The sequence below is a fragment of the Sus scrofa genome, chromosome 5 (assembly GCF_054392235.1).
Source record: "Sus scrofa isolate SSC_HxYL_T2T_F1_AM1 chromosome 5, Sscrofa_HxYL_maternal_Yorkshire_Landrace_v2.0, whole genome shotgun sequence".
NCBI classification, from domain to species: domain Eukaryota; kingdom Metazoa; phylum Chordata; class Mammalia; order Artiodactyla; family Suidae; genus Sus; species Sus scrofa.
The window spans coordinates 23,759,910-23,775,000 of record NC_139387.1 but is presented as its reverse complement, the minus strand read 5'-3'; the positions used below and the strand labels follow the sequence as shown (position 1 = coordinate 23,775,000).

The 15,091-nt window shown below is 38.7% G+C and overlaps 1 protein-coding gene and 2 pseudogenes across 2 annotated transcripts in view; 1 reads left to right on the top strand and 2 right to left on the bottom strand.

Annotated features, from left to right (window-relative positions):
• Positions 1-15,091, top strand: part of LOC110255239 (olfactory receptor 6C1-like) — a 371,689-nt gene that overhangs the window by 48,631 nt on the left and 307,967 nt on the right. The window contains exon 3 of the mRNA XM_084955875.1: positions 6,023-6,090. The gene's annotated coding sequence lies outside the window, so the exon portion shown is untranslated. The remainder of the gene's footprint in view (positions 1-6,022; positions 6,091-15,091) is intronic.
• Positions 5,865-11,148, bottom strand: LOC146403231 (olfactory receptor 6C68-like; annotated as a pseudogene). The gene has a single exon (XR_014803301.1). The product of XR_014803301.1 is annotated as an olfactory receptor 6C68-like (transcript).
• On the bottom strand, positions 13,283-15,079 carry LOC146403230 (olfactory receptor 6C2-like; annotated as a pseudogene).

Here is a 15,091-nt window from a genome sequence, read left to right as displayed (position 1 = left end):
ATGGAATTTCATTAAATTTCAGGCATTCTTTCTAAAAGTCAAAACTGGGGCATGCAGTAATGATGTATAAAAGAGTTTATATGAATATTTGATCCCTAACAATACACTAGTTTTATGTTTCTAAGTGGAATATCTGATATCGAAGATTACATGTGCCTCAATGTTTTGTGATCATTCCACTAGTGATAGCATTTGCTTGCCATAAACCGAAATGATTTATTGGTACATCTCAGTGCAGTGGTTTGTCTGGTTAGATTCCCTTCTACTGTCTCCAGTGGCTAACTGACATATCCTTCACTCATGTAGGGGGTTACATTGTTGCAGAAACTGCAAAAACTGTGGCAACGGAAGGAGACAAACAGCACTCGGAGATATGGAAAAGCGAGGTTTATTCAGCACTGGTGCGGGCTCAGAGGAGTCACCTCCAGAGTCTGAGCACCAAGTCTTTGTTCTCAGTAACTTTTATACACTACAAGGTCTTGATTTTCCCATGTAAGCATCCCAGACCTCCCCCATCCCCAAGCAGACAGTGTTCCTCCCTAAGAAACTGAGCAAGCAAGGTTGCAGAAGCAGAACTGATAAGCAATGCTGGGTACCTAATTAGCAGGGCTGCTGGCTTGGACAGAGAGCACACAGTTGTTACATTATTACAAGAAGGGTGGCATAGTGATTAGCACAGCTGGAAAGACTTGCAGCTGCCTTCTTAGCCAAGGGGGGGTTGTTCTTTAGTTAAAACTCCATTTCAACATGAATTCCTTTGAGAAATTATCTTGAGCCACCTTTGTCTGGGTTAAATGCCTTTCGTTCCCCTTGCAACCCTCTGCTTATTACTATCTTAGCATTCAGCAGGAGGAAATAATTTTGTTGAGATTCAAGACTATGCTTCATTCAAATTATATCATGAAATTAGTGGAATTTCAGATTTATAATCAAATATTCAAAAAAATTTTCACTCTAAAACGTACACATCCCACATTTAACCTACTAACCTCAAACACACTTTTGGCTTCCTCATTCAATGCAATTGGCATTCCTTTTTAAAATGTCTTTAACAGATGTTTTCCATACCTTTGAACATGGGAGCTATTGCTATAGCTCATTTTGGTGGAGGAGTTACTGCTAATCCCTCTGGCATTACTCTAGGCCATGACCTGTGGATGCTGAGAGCTCATACTGATGACCACAGTGACAGATGCCTCCCTCTTTCTGTTTAATTTTCTATTCAGAGTTTTCTCTTTTTTGATGTCACTTACTACCTCTTAACACACCTCACTGAGAAATTACAAACTGAGATCAATAATTTGTAATTCTCTATGTCCATTTCTAGCTGTTTCCTCTTTGGGCCTAAATCACTTACCCCTGATGCTACTCAAATATTTCCAGTTGGCAAGTGTATCTCAAAAGCTGTCATTTTCCTACATTACTAACTCAAAAGCATCCCTTGGAGGCCTTATGAATAGTTTCATCTGTTTCTTTCCTTTTTTCCCTACCGATATGAAGGCAGGAAGCAGCCCCCACTTTGTGCCCAGATTCTACTGTTCAGCACCTCATGTGTAAAACACCATATTAAAGAAATGGAACTAAGTTAATTCCTGAGAGGTGGTATTTAAAGACCATAAAGGGACCAACCATCATAGATCACCTGAAGTTATAGGAATGAAATGTACCTGTTCACACGTATCCTCCCTCTGCTGGCACATTGTTGGCAGAGCAGTGTTCTTTGTTGCAAACATATTTTTTTTTCTCCTAGTATGATCATTATCGTGCCTAGATACAAGTTTAACAAACTAATTTATAGTGAAGTACAGGGTCATAATCTTTAATTATTCTTAAGACATGCTTTTTGTTGTAAAATTTACAAGTGGGTAGGGTAATTACTATTGGACATAAATACACACACATCTCTCTGCAATGCATGTGTCTACATATTTATCATTTGCATGAGTGAATGAGATATTGAGAAAGGTTGCTTCTGGATGTTCAAAAGATCATGCTGCACTGGGATAATTTTACTAATGCCTAAGCTGGCTGACATTTGAATGTAATGGGTTTATTTCATCACTATAAAAAATTGCCTTCTTTAATTTCTTCAAAAGACTCTTTCTTAAAAAAAAATCAAATCATCTTAGTTTTCAGAGGCAAGCATCATTCTATCTCTGTGTCAAGGTGAGGCAAGTGACCAAGGCGAACATACTTACTCTTTGGTCATCATAGCTTCAGAGACTCATTTCACCCCAAATTCCTGAGTGTGACAAAAACTGACCACAAATATGTCCATGGAAATAGTGGGTGCACTGCCAATCACCCATTTTTATAAGTCCACGCTCACACTCGCAGGTGGAGGTTTCCTGAGTTTTCTATCTCTAGATCATTTTCTATCTCTAGATTATTTTCTATTTTCAATCTCTAGATTATTTTCTATCTCTAGATTATTGTTGAATAAACTGTGAGCAATGGTAGATATCATTCATTTGTATGACATAACTCCATTTCGGAGAAGCAAAATGTGAATGAGACTTTGAAATCAATTAAATGCAATAGTTTTATTTCTTTTCACTCAGATTTATCCTGATGATGTTTTTCTCATATCAGATCTTCCAGTAAAATATTGAACATTTTCATTTTCTTACTCATCATTGGGGTGGGGTTTTTGATCAGCTTGAGTACTTATGGTGTGGAGTCCTTAGGATTTTGTATATATAATATCATATCATCTGCATAGAGGGACACTCTTACCTCTTGTCTTCCAATTTGGATACATTTTATTTATTTTGTTTGCGTGACTGCTGTGGCTAGGACTAAGCATATTATGTTGAATAAAAGTGGTGAGAGTGGGTATCCTTGTCTTGTTCTGGATTTTGGCAGGAAGGCTTTCAGCTTTTCTCCCTTGAGTGTAATTCTAGCTGTGGGTTTGACCAGAATGGCTTTGATTAGGTTAAGGTATGTTTCCGTCTATACACACTTTGATAGGAATTTTTATCATAAATGGATGTTGGATTTGGTCAAGTGCTTTTTCTGCATCTACGGAGATGATTGCGTGGTTTTTGACTTTTCTGTTGTTAATGTGGTGTATGACATTGATTGATTTGCCTGAGTCGAACCATCCTTGTGAATTTGGGATGAATCCCACCTGGTGGTGGTATAGGATCTTTTGATATGTTGTTGGATTCAGTTGGCTACAATTAAGTTGAGAATCTTTGCATCATTTTCATCAAAGATAATTGGCCTGTATTTTTCTATATATCTTGATGTTGGCCTGTTTGGCTTCAACTTGCTTGGGGCCCTCTGTGCTTCCTAGACCTTCCTTTCTGTTTCCTTTAGATTTGGCAAGTTTTCAGCCATAATTTCATCAGATATGTTTTCTTTCTTTCTTCCTTTTTTTGGGGGGGGGCCATATCTGCAGCATATGGAGGTTCCCAGGTTAGGGGCTGAATCATAGTTATAACTGCTGCCATACACCACAGCCACAGCCATGCTGGATCTGAGCCATACCTGCCACTTACACCACCACAACTCACAGAAATGCCAGATCCTGACCCCACAGAGCAAGGCCAGGGATCAAACCTGTGTCCTCATGGATGCTAGTCAGATTTGTTTCTGCTGAGCCATGAAGGGAAATCCCCAAATATATTTTCAATACCCTTTTATTTTTCATCTCCTCTAGGAATCCCTATTATATATAGAGTAGGCCTCTTTACCTTATCCCAGAGAACTTTTTAATTGCTTTCATATTTTTTGATTTGGTTTCCTCTCTGATGTCCTGAGTGGGTGATGTCCATTATTCTCTCTTGCAGGTCATTAATTCATTCCTCTGCATTGTTCATTCTGCTCTCCAGTGTCTTTACCTCAGCTTGTGTTTCTGGGAATGAATTTTCTAGTTTTTCTTGGCTCCTCTTTATGTCTTCTGGTTCCCTTCTAAAGTCGTCTGCATTGCTGTTCATATCCACTCTGAATTCCTTCACATTTGCTCTGACTTCCTTCAGAACTTTCACTGTCTCTTTTTGAACTCAGTGTCTGTAGGACTACAGAGGTCTTTGTTTGTTCCTTCACATAAATTCTCCTGTTCTTTTAACTGGGAATGGTTCCTGAGCTTCTTCCTTCTGCTTATATTTGTCTTATTCTGTGAATTTTGGGAAAAGAACTACTGCAGTCTTGGAGGACTATTTATATGCATGAGTACCCCTGGGTATTCTGTGAGGGCTTACTCTTTACTTTTAGGGTCCTGAGGCTCTTCCAGGGAGATGGAGGCAATGGGCAGGGCTAGTAGCCAGTGCCTGGTTGCTGGGCCCTTGACAGTGGCAAGGACCTGTGTGAAGGTGGCATAGGCTGCTCCTAGTTGCAGGGCCCCAGGAAGTGACACTGATCCTCAGGCAGGGATAGGAGGTGCCCAGAGCATTTGGCAGTGGCAGTCAAAGGTTGTGTGTCTTCCCAGGGAAGTGAGAGCATCAACTGGTCGTGCTCAGTTGCAGTGCCTTCCTGTGTGCTAACCTCTGAGGTTACTGGGGCTGCGAGTGGTGCCTGTTCACAGACCCCTAGTGGTGGCATGCCCCGCCGACCTCTGGTGTCTGCGATGACTGCTGTGGTTTGCTTCCCACTGCTGGAGACCATGCAAGAGGCACTACATCCTGCTCAGCCCCCTGCTGTCCTTAACCCAAGCAAGAGGTGCCTGGCCACCTGTAGCCTGCACGTGAGGGGTCCCAGTACCCACAGCCCACGCAAGTGGCATCTTGACCCCTGTAGCCTCTGCCAGAGGTGCCCATGCATTTGCAGGGAAAGATATTCCTATGGCATTCAGGCCCTCCTCCTCTTGCCCTCCCTTACCATGGTGCCTTGCTTCTCCTGTGGACCAGACCTCCTCCTGGGTTCCCTCGGCTAATTGTAGCTGTTCTAAGAAGCTTGTCACTCATTTTAGTTATAATTGGAATATCCTGAATGACTGATGTTACTGAGTTTCTTTCCATGTATTGGCTATTGGCTATTCATGTAACTTCCTTGAGGAAGGATCTACTAAATTTTCTCTGCCATTTTTATTTGGTTATTACGATTGAACGTTGATGGTAAATTTTTAAGGATGCTTGCATTTGTGATCATGAGGGGTGCAGGTTTACAATTTCCTTCTAGTTCCTTTTCTGGTGTTGGTATCAGATTGATGTGAATTTCTTAGAATGAGTGAGAAACTATTCTTTCTTCATGTGTTGTGTCAGGATTTTCATAGATTGGATTATTGATCCCTTTTATAGTAATCACCAATAAGACCCCATGATTTTGGAGTTTTCTTTGTGAAAAGATTTTTGGGTATTAATTCAGTTTGTAAAATAGAGATGTATGCAGATGTTTTCTTTGTTTTGTGTCAGGTGTGGCATTTGTATTTTTTCAGGACCTTTCCCATTTCATCTAAGTTGTCAACTGTATTGGTTTAAGAGTGCTCATAATTCTCCCAAATTAATGTGTCGACATATGGAGGCTCGACAGATTGGTGATCATTTCATCCTTTATAAAAATATTGAATCAATGTGTTGTACACTTGAAACTAATACTGTCTATCAATTGTAATTCAATAAAAAAGAATGACATCTCTACACCAATGTTTTAAAATATCTGGAAAGAAACATCTAAAGGAAGAAAAAGGAATTATTTATCTGTGATGGTTTCAGGGCCAAGGATGAAAAATAATATATGTTTTCCCCATAAAGCAGTGTTTGATAATTAGTTCTTTAGCATATGAAGGGAAACTTGATGAATAAATGCCAGTGGGGTCATCCTGATTGAACTATAAGTTGCAAAATTACACTCTTGGTTGTCAGCTTAATGAAAAAATAAGGTTGGATGTTTGTCTTTTGAGTTGGTTCATCAAGAGATATATTTTACTTTCTTAAAAGCAATGCAGTTTTTTTGAGTGAGTCCTGAAAGGCTTGTTTAACTTGCTTATTCCTCAGAGTATATATAAAAGGATTCAGCATTGGTGAAATGGAAGAAATAAGCAATGCCACTCCTTTATTGAGATTTACCTCTTCTTTGGCAGATGGTTTGATGTAGATGAAGATGCAGCTGCCATAGGTGATGGAAACGACAATCATATGGGAAGAACAGGTAGAAAAGGCTTTTTTTCTTTGTTGGGCAGAAGGGAATTTCAGAATTGTTCTGATGATATTTATGTAGGAGAGAACTACACCTACAAGGGTGATGATGAAGGTCAACACAGCACAGGCTATAACCATCTGCTCAATTAACCAGGTGTCTGAGCATGAGATCTTTAGGAGGGGAGACACATCACAGGCAAAATGATCAATGAGATTAGAATCACAGAATTCCAGTTGAAAATCTAAGCTGAGTGGAGGGAGGATAATCAGAAGTGCTGCCCCCCAACAGCAGACAACCATTGTTTTGCAGAGTGTGTTGCTCATGATTGTCATATAATGCAGAGGTTTACAGATGGTCATATAGCAATCATATGCCATGGTTGCCAAGAGAAAGAACTCAGTTATCCCAAAGAGGTATGTAAAAAATAATTGAGTGAAACATGCGTTATAGGTAATTGTTCTGTCCCCAGTTGATATATCGTATAGGAATCTTGGAATACAGGCAGTTGTAAATGAGATTTCTAGGAAAGAGAAATTTTGGAGGAAACAATACATGGGGGTTTTAAGGTGGGGATCCAGCAGGGTGAGGATAATGATGGCCAGATTTCCAGTTACACACAATATGTAGGTGAGAAATAGAAAAAGGAAAAGCAAGAGCTGCAGCTGAGGATCTTCTGTCAGTCCCAGAAGGATGAATGTTGTTATTGCAGTGTGGTTTCTCATTATTGACTCCTGGATTTTGCCAACCCTGCATGAAAATGACATAGCCTTGAACTGCAGACTTCAGTGACAGTCAGCCAGTGTGAGCACTCTCTTGCACATTTCACTCATCCAGCACCCATCAGTTTTACTTGTTATTCCAAGGAATGCATTTCCTAGTTTCCAGTGAGCTGAGCTCCCCAGTCTATTTATACCTAATGGGGACAAGTGGAATTATATAAGTTTTAGTTGTTGACTTATAGTCTAACTTTTCCTTTAGTAAACTCCTAAAATTAATTTATAATGAATTAAGTATTTTTAGATCCTAACCTGGGTTGTCCTTTTTTTTATTATAATGAACTTATTTTTCATTTCATATATTATAGCTAATTTTTAATACCGTCAAATGTTTTCCTTCAATTCATATGTGAAATTAAAAAAATGAATTACCTTCAGTTTCACGCCCTTGGTGTAGAATTTGGGAATTATTACAATCCTAAAATAAAGTTTCCTATCAGGACCCAAATTAAGCTTTTCAGTTCTCTCTAAAATATTTTTTTTTTTTGCTTTCTGTTGTTTGATCAGTCATTATAAAGGTAAAGGCGGTTTTATCTCTAAAACATCCGCTTGTATAATTTCGCAGGCTTTACTTCCTATAGATGTTATGTTACTTCTTGGATCACACTGTGCAGTACAACGTGGCTACTTTGCTGCACTTTCATTTCTTTGCGAGGTTCTGCTGAGTGTATGAGTGAAACGCTAAAGGACACAAAAGCTGTGCTTTGATGGTTCATTTAACCCCTCAGATTGAAACACTATACTGTGGAGAAGCTGTCAAGACAATAGTTGCCGAATACCCTCTCCGTGAAACTCTTTACTCCATTCTCACTTCTTTCAAGTCCACATTTTTTGCCTCTGTTTTTACATTTTGCATTTACTTCTCAACCTCTTATTCTCTGGATTTCAGTGTCAGCTGTCTTTATTAAGCCCTCCATCATGTATTTTCTTATAACCTAATTGAGTAGAAGCCATCATATGAATATAATTCCATATAAGCATAATAATACATGCTTAGAAGTCTCTTGCCATGGTCCATGCACTGGTGTGAGTATGTGACAGATCAGTCCATATAAGCCTTAGGATATCCTGTGAGGTCGGGAGGTATATAGTCTCCATTTTAAAAATGGGAAAAATGGGGCACAGAGAGATAAAGTCTGTGGCCACTGTTTCCTAGATACATGGTAGCCACCCAGAAGGGCTCCAGAGTCCCAGGCCTGAATCACTGCGCTCTGGTTATTGATGCACATTTACCTGAATATGTTGGATTCATGACGACAGTATTTGTATTGGTAATCAAAACAAAGGTAGTGTTATTATATAATTCATTGTCAAAACCGAGGTGCTTGAGAAGCAAAGATGGGCAGGAATAATAAATAATTAGATTGATGCACCTGATATGAATGGGCTGTTGAGGGAAAAATCTCAATGAGTGCAGTCACTGAATTCATGTGTAATATCAGAGCTGATGAATATTAAACATCACCCAAGTGCAGCCAGCGGGTTTTCCTTTATCTATTTTTTTCTTGTGTCTTTTTATGGCTGCATCCACAGCATACGAAAGTTCCCAGGCTAGGGGTTAGATCAGAGCTGCAGCTGCTGGCCTATTCCCCAGGCACAGCGGTGCCAGATCTATGCCACATCAGCGACCTACACCACAGCTAAAGGTGATGCAAGATCTTCAACCCCCTGAGCAGGGCCAGTGATGGAGCCTGTTTCCTCATGAATACTAGTTGGGTTTATTATCATTGAGCCATTGTGGGGACTCCACCATTTTATTGTTTATTCCTGTTGGTATATTGATCCTTCCATGTTGGCTCAGTATTTCCTTCAGTGAAATATTAAGGCCAAAGTGTAGAGATTATATTATCCTAGGTTAAAAGATCAATAGCTAGGTGAAAGTTATTTTTCATCTATCCTCTATTGTATTGATAGGTAATCATAGTTTTCTAACCTGTAAGTAAGGTCTTCAGGGATCCACATTCTTTTACCTTTACTAAATGCAAAATGGATTTCCTATTAATAAGCCATTTTCCTGTGTTTTTACAATATTTTCCTCAGAAAGTACTGATACTTGTACTAGGGGAACTTTTAAAAAAATTCTGTCCCTTTATTTACTAACTTTAGAAATAATTAGTCGTTCCCCTAACACCATCCACATTTGACCAAGGAGATTTTTTTTATTTAAGGTATAATTGACCTGTTACATTAGATTAGTTTCAGGTATATAACAGATCACTGCAGACATTGTGCAATAATTATTTCCCGATTTAGTCTGGTTAACACCCATCACCTACATAGTTACCAAACATGTTTTTCTTGTGTTGAGTCCTTTTAAGATCTACTCTCTTACTCACTTTCACGTATGCACTACAGTATTATGACCTCTAGTCTCCATGCTGTAAATTCCATCCCCAAAACTTATTTACTTTATAACTGAAGTTTCTATCCTTTGAGCCTCTTCATCCATTTCTCCCACCACTCTGCACTCCTGTCCTCTGAGACCACTAATGTATTCTTTGTTTGTCAGCGAGGATTCGTTTTTTTTTTTTTTTTTTTTTTTTTTGTGTGTGTGTGTGTGTGTGTTTTGGTGTGTGTGTTTGTTGTTTGTTTGTTTCTGTGTTTTAGATTCCACATATAAGTGAGATCATATGGCGTTTGTCTTTTTCTGTTTAACTTATTTCACAGTGTGGAACAATGTCTTTCTCTCTTTCATCTGAGCCCGTAAACCCTGTCTGCTTCTGCTATAGGCTCAGTGTACAGGATGAAGTCTCCAGGGTAGACAGGTACCATCACAGGGAGGGATTTTAATTGAGGCTCAGGATCGATCAAGGTTAATGGGAAGCTCATACCCTCTTGAACACTGCAGTGTCATCGATGGTGACCATAGTCCACACTGAGGAGCTCTGTCCCATTTTCTTTTTCTCATTAAGTCAGTTCACCACCCAGCCGTTCTCCTGATATTTGACTCAGCTTTGTTTGGGTCTTAAAACTATTTCACATTTAATAATCAATAGTTTTCTTGTCTCTGAATCTAGTCTTACATAAATATTAAATATTTGATAATGCCAACATATTGAAATTGACCAAGTAATTGACTTTCACAAAGTATTTTATTTATGCAAAAAATAAAACATGGATAAAATTTCAGTATGTGAGTCTGCAAGTGATTTGTGTCTGTGTATGTGTACTCTTGATTTTATTTTTGTGTGTCCATGTGTATTTGTGGGAATTTTTATTTCTGAATATTCCTCAACCAGGCCTGTTAATGATTTCTAGGGCCATCATTCTAGATAAAAATAATTGTATCTCAGAAATGACTACAGGATAGTCCCATCAAATGCTAATCGTATTGGTTATTTAACTCTAACCCTTTGCTTGAAGAGAGAAATCTATCATGACATTTCCCATCCACCTCCCACGTCTGCCAGAACACATGCATATGTACTGTGAAAAATAACTGTGGCCTCAAACATTTTTATACTTACATTTAAGCAGTGAATTATGTCATGGCATCCGTTGACCATTTATGTGAACATTCTCATCATGAGACACAGGCTGAACAGGTATATGCTAGTAGAGACCTGAAAGCTAAGTTTTCTGAGGAAATTACACTCAGCTAGAAAATCCCTGGAAATGCCCAGAGCCCTCCTACAGGATAGAGAATTTTTATGAGGGCCTCTGCCTTTTTACACCAAGAGTATGTGTTCTTCTCTTTTCAGATTAAAACAAAAGAGAAAGAGAAAGAAAAAAAAGGAATGCCTAGTCTCTGGGGCTAGGCATTCCCTGGGGTATTGAATGATTATGGACAGCTGATCTTCTGAATTTATTCATCAGGAAACCATAGTTGGCACCAAATATTATGGCTGGTTAATTTATGTATTCTACCTATAATAAGGAGTCATTATAGTAAACAAAGAAAAGAGTCCTTGGAGACCCAGCTTTGAAAGTCATCAAGGAATTTGAATATGCAATGTTGGCCATCAACTTCACAGCAATGGGGACAGTGCCCTTAAGATCAAGAAAATGCAGCACTAGCATTAGATACATTGTGGTGATGCAGGCTAATAGAAGTCACATGATGAAATGATATTTCTTCTGTCTTGTCTAAGGCAATGAAGCTGACCTGAGAAAGCATTCTCTCTTTCTTTCAATTAAGTAACTCACTAGTGTCCTAGTGATTAAGAATTGAGTATTGCCACTGCCGTGGCGTGGGTTCCATCCCTGGCTTGGGATCTTCTGCATGCCAGGGCTTGGCCAATAAAATCAAGGAACTCATAAACCTTATGAAGAATATGAAGGCAAAAAGGAAAAAAAAGTGGCATAGAGATTACCACTGTAAATAAAATATTTTATAAAAGCAGTGTCATTGATTTTCCCACTCAAACATAAGTACATATGTAAACTTGCAGAAAAATGTAACCTACCATTTTCACCCAACCAATGATGGTTGTCTTTAGTTATCAATATGAGGAGGTTTATGGCAATTATTAATGACCGAATGTATATAATTTTAATCTCTATTTGTAATAAGTACCACCAGTTTGGAAACTTAAGTGGTTTACCTTTCTTATTTTTAGTAATAAAAAAGCACTTTAAAGTTTTCAGTAAATGTATTTGTTCCCATGACTGCTTTTACACCAGACCACTCCTATAGGAGAAATTCTCAGCAGTAGGTAGAAAAGTTTTTATATTTATATGGATTTTGATACAGGTTTCTCATCAGATGTGTTAAAAATACATGTAATGGAGTTTCTATTGTGGCGAAGTGGTTAACGAATCTGACTAGGAACCATGAGGTTGCGGGTTCGGTTCCTGCCCTTGCTCAGTGGGTTAAGGATTTGGCATTGCCGTGAGGTGTGGTGTAGGTTGCAGTCACGGCTCGGATCCCGTGTTGCTGTGGCTCTGGCATAGGCCGGTGGCTATAGCTCTGATTCGACCCCTAGCCTGGGAACCTTCATATGCCATGGGAGTGGCCCAAGAAGTAGCAAAAAGACAACATATAAATATATATATATATATATATATATATATATATATATATATATATATGTAATCACAATCCAGAAATAAAAATCAGGAGTGTGAACACGATACATGTGTAGTCTTAATAGATTGTCCTAGAAAAAGGCTCAGCATCTTTCTGTGTACTAAAAGAGTTCTCTGCAAATACACAAAAATAGAAGATCAGTAGACAGTTCAGTTCATCACTTTGATTCCCTTAGTATAAAGGGACATCAGTAGAGGGTCCTGGGGGAAATTGTCTCCAAGAAAGAGTAGAGATGTCAGAGTATAATGAACGATAAAACCACCTTGACTACAGCAGCAGACTCTTGAGAGGCTGAGTGAGACTTTAAGAAAAAAGCTGGGAATGTGCCCTTAGATATTGTATAAATTCCAAATAAGCAAGCCTGAAGCTCATTGAATTCTCTTTCTTCTTTTGTGTCCTCCAGTCACTATCACGTTTTTCTTTTTATGTTTTCTAAATCCCAGCCGTTAATTTCTGTTGACATTTGTTGAGAACCTATTATATATTCTGTGCACTATTCAAGGTGGTAATACTGCAGCAGTGAACCAAGCAGACAGAATCACTACTGGCTGCTGTTGGCTTAACTTAGCTCTGTTTGTATCATAAAGAAGGTTTTGTTATCTCACCACATTTTATCAGATGAGTTAATGTAGAGGCTGTGTACTTCCACTTTAGAGAGAATCCAGTCACTAAACTCTAAATCTTTGGGCTTTATATATATATATTTTTTAACAAGATAGATATAGACCTCCTGGTGTAGAAACCCTTAATGTTGGAATACATTCCTTTTTACTCAAACTAACTCATTTAATATTTTGAAAATTATCTTATTCCTGCTTGAGAAGAGTAACTGTAATTGTATTCTTTTTGGAGTTTTGGTTTTAAAGAAAGTAATGGATACCATGGCTTCATTATTATCCTATTAGTTCCAGAATTTGATTTTTTACTTTGCAAGTAGGAATTACTACTTTTTTTTTTATCAAATAGAGCCATGTTAGAGTTTAAGTAAGGCCCTTTTCCTAGAAATTTGATTTCATGTTCTCTTGATATGACATGTCATCTTGGAGAACATTTATTTCCAACAAGTGTTGAAATGTCTCAATGTGATTATATACAAAAGCATTGAAATGATGATTTGGGAGCCAAAATTCAGGAGTAACAGTGTTGTAAGCATTTAATGTGAACATAGAGTAGAACGGGGCACAGTAGTTAAGAACTGAAGATTATGGAGTTCCTGCTGTGGTGCAGCAGGTTAAGGATTCAGCATTGCTGCAGCTCTGGAACAGGCTGCAGCTGCAGCTTGGATTCAGTGCCTGGCCTGGGAACTTCCATAGGCTGCAAGTGTGGCAGAAAGAGGGAGAAAAGATACTTGAAGAGTATGACTTTAAGGTGCACTGCTCCTTTTGTATTTACATTTCTATTTTATGTTGCTTTCAACGTTCCTTTGCTTCTTTGAGATCAATGAAATTCCTTTGATTATTAAGTCTGTGAAAGCTTGTTTCGCTTGCTTGTTCCTCAGGGTATAAAGAAATGGGTTTAGCATGGGGGCAACTGAAGCGGCGAGTACGGACACGCACTTATTAATTGCTACATCATCCTTTGCTGAAGGTTAGCCATAGATGAATAACTGGCATAGGTGATAGAAACCACTATCAGGTGAGAAGAGCAGGTAGAGAAGGCCTTCATCTTTTGCTGGGCGGATGGGAAGTTTATGATGGTCTTGATGATGTAGGTATAGGACATGATATCAGTCAACACAGCAAGGGCAAGAACCAACTGTTCTATGAGCTGGGTGTCTGAACAAGATTTCTTCAGCAAAGGAGAAGTATCACAGGCAAAATGACCAATATTAGAGTCACAGAATTCCAGGTTTAAGCCCAGGCACAGTGGTGGAAATATGACCAACCAACCTGCTATCCAGCAGCAGCTGACAAGCCATCCACAGACTCTGCTGTTCATGATGGTCGCATAATGTAAGGGTTTGCAGATGGCCACGTAGTGGTCATAGGACATGGCGGCCAGGAGAAAAATTCTGTGGCTCCAAAAAGGAAGACAAAAAATAATTGAGCCTCACAAGCATTATGGGAAATAGTTTTGTCCCCAGTTGATAAGCTGTATAGGAACCTGGGGATGCAGACCGTAGTGAAGAAGGTTTCTAAAAAGGAGAAGTGTTTGAGGAAAATGTACATGGCAGTTTTAAGGCGAAAATCTACCAAAGTGAGTATAATGATGGTCATGTTCCCAGTTATACTCAGCGTGTAGGAGACAAACAGAAATAGAAAAATGAGAAGCTGCGTTTGAGAATCACCTGTCAGTCCCAGAAGTATGAATGTAGATAACCATGTACATGTTTCTCATGGCTGACTCGTACTTCTCACACTCCTCACCAACTCAAGTGACACAGTGAACTGAGAAAACTTGTGTGCAATTGTGATGCCAAGGCCATAGCGTAAAAAAACCCCAATCAATGCAATGAATAGTCATTTTCTTCTTTGGCCTGATAATGACCCATGAAATGTGAGGAATTCTCAGCTCTTTGAGAATGAATAATAGGTCTCCTCAAGATCATGTTTTTCTGACATCAGTTTGTAGTGCAGTCCATATCTTTATGCCCTCTGGTCTGTTCTCCCATCTCTATTTTTCAGTTCATTTAAATTCTTCCATTTATTCTCTGAACTGTATTTAGCTATAGATTTAGAAAGCATTATCCATGTGATATAACTTTGTGGATATTATAATGTCCTTTTGCTCCTCTAAGTCTTCACTACTCATCAGGTTGAATGGACTTATGAGTTACTTGGAAGGGTTGGTTACTATTAAATGCAAGTAAGTGGCTGAGTTTGACATTATATAGAGGCTATGTGTGCAGTGTTGGAATGTTTGCTTCTACTGCAATGACCAAAGAAGTTATTTCATTGTAGTTTTCTTTTGGTATCAGAATTGTCATCTGGATACCACCCAGTGTTTTCCAGTTTTGCTCTTTGTCTCTAAGTTTCTACATGAATACCCAATTTTCCTTCCATTTTCACTGTGACAGAACACTGTTTTATACATACTACATCAACAAGATACCTACTCCAGTATTGGGTAAATAACAGTATAAATGGAAAAAAAAAAACAGTAGAATTTAACCACAATTGTTCATACTTTTGAGGTCCTGAGGGTCGAGTGAAGACAGGATGAGAACACAAGTTGGAGGAGACCAAGGGGTCATCATGATTTCTTG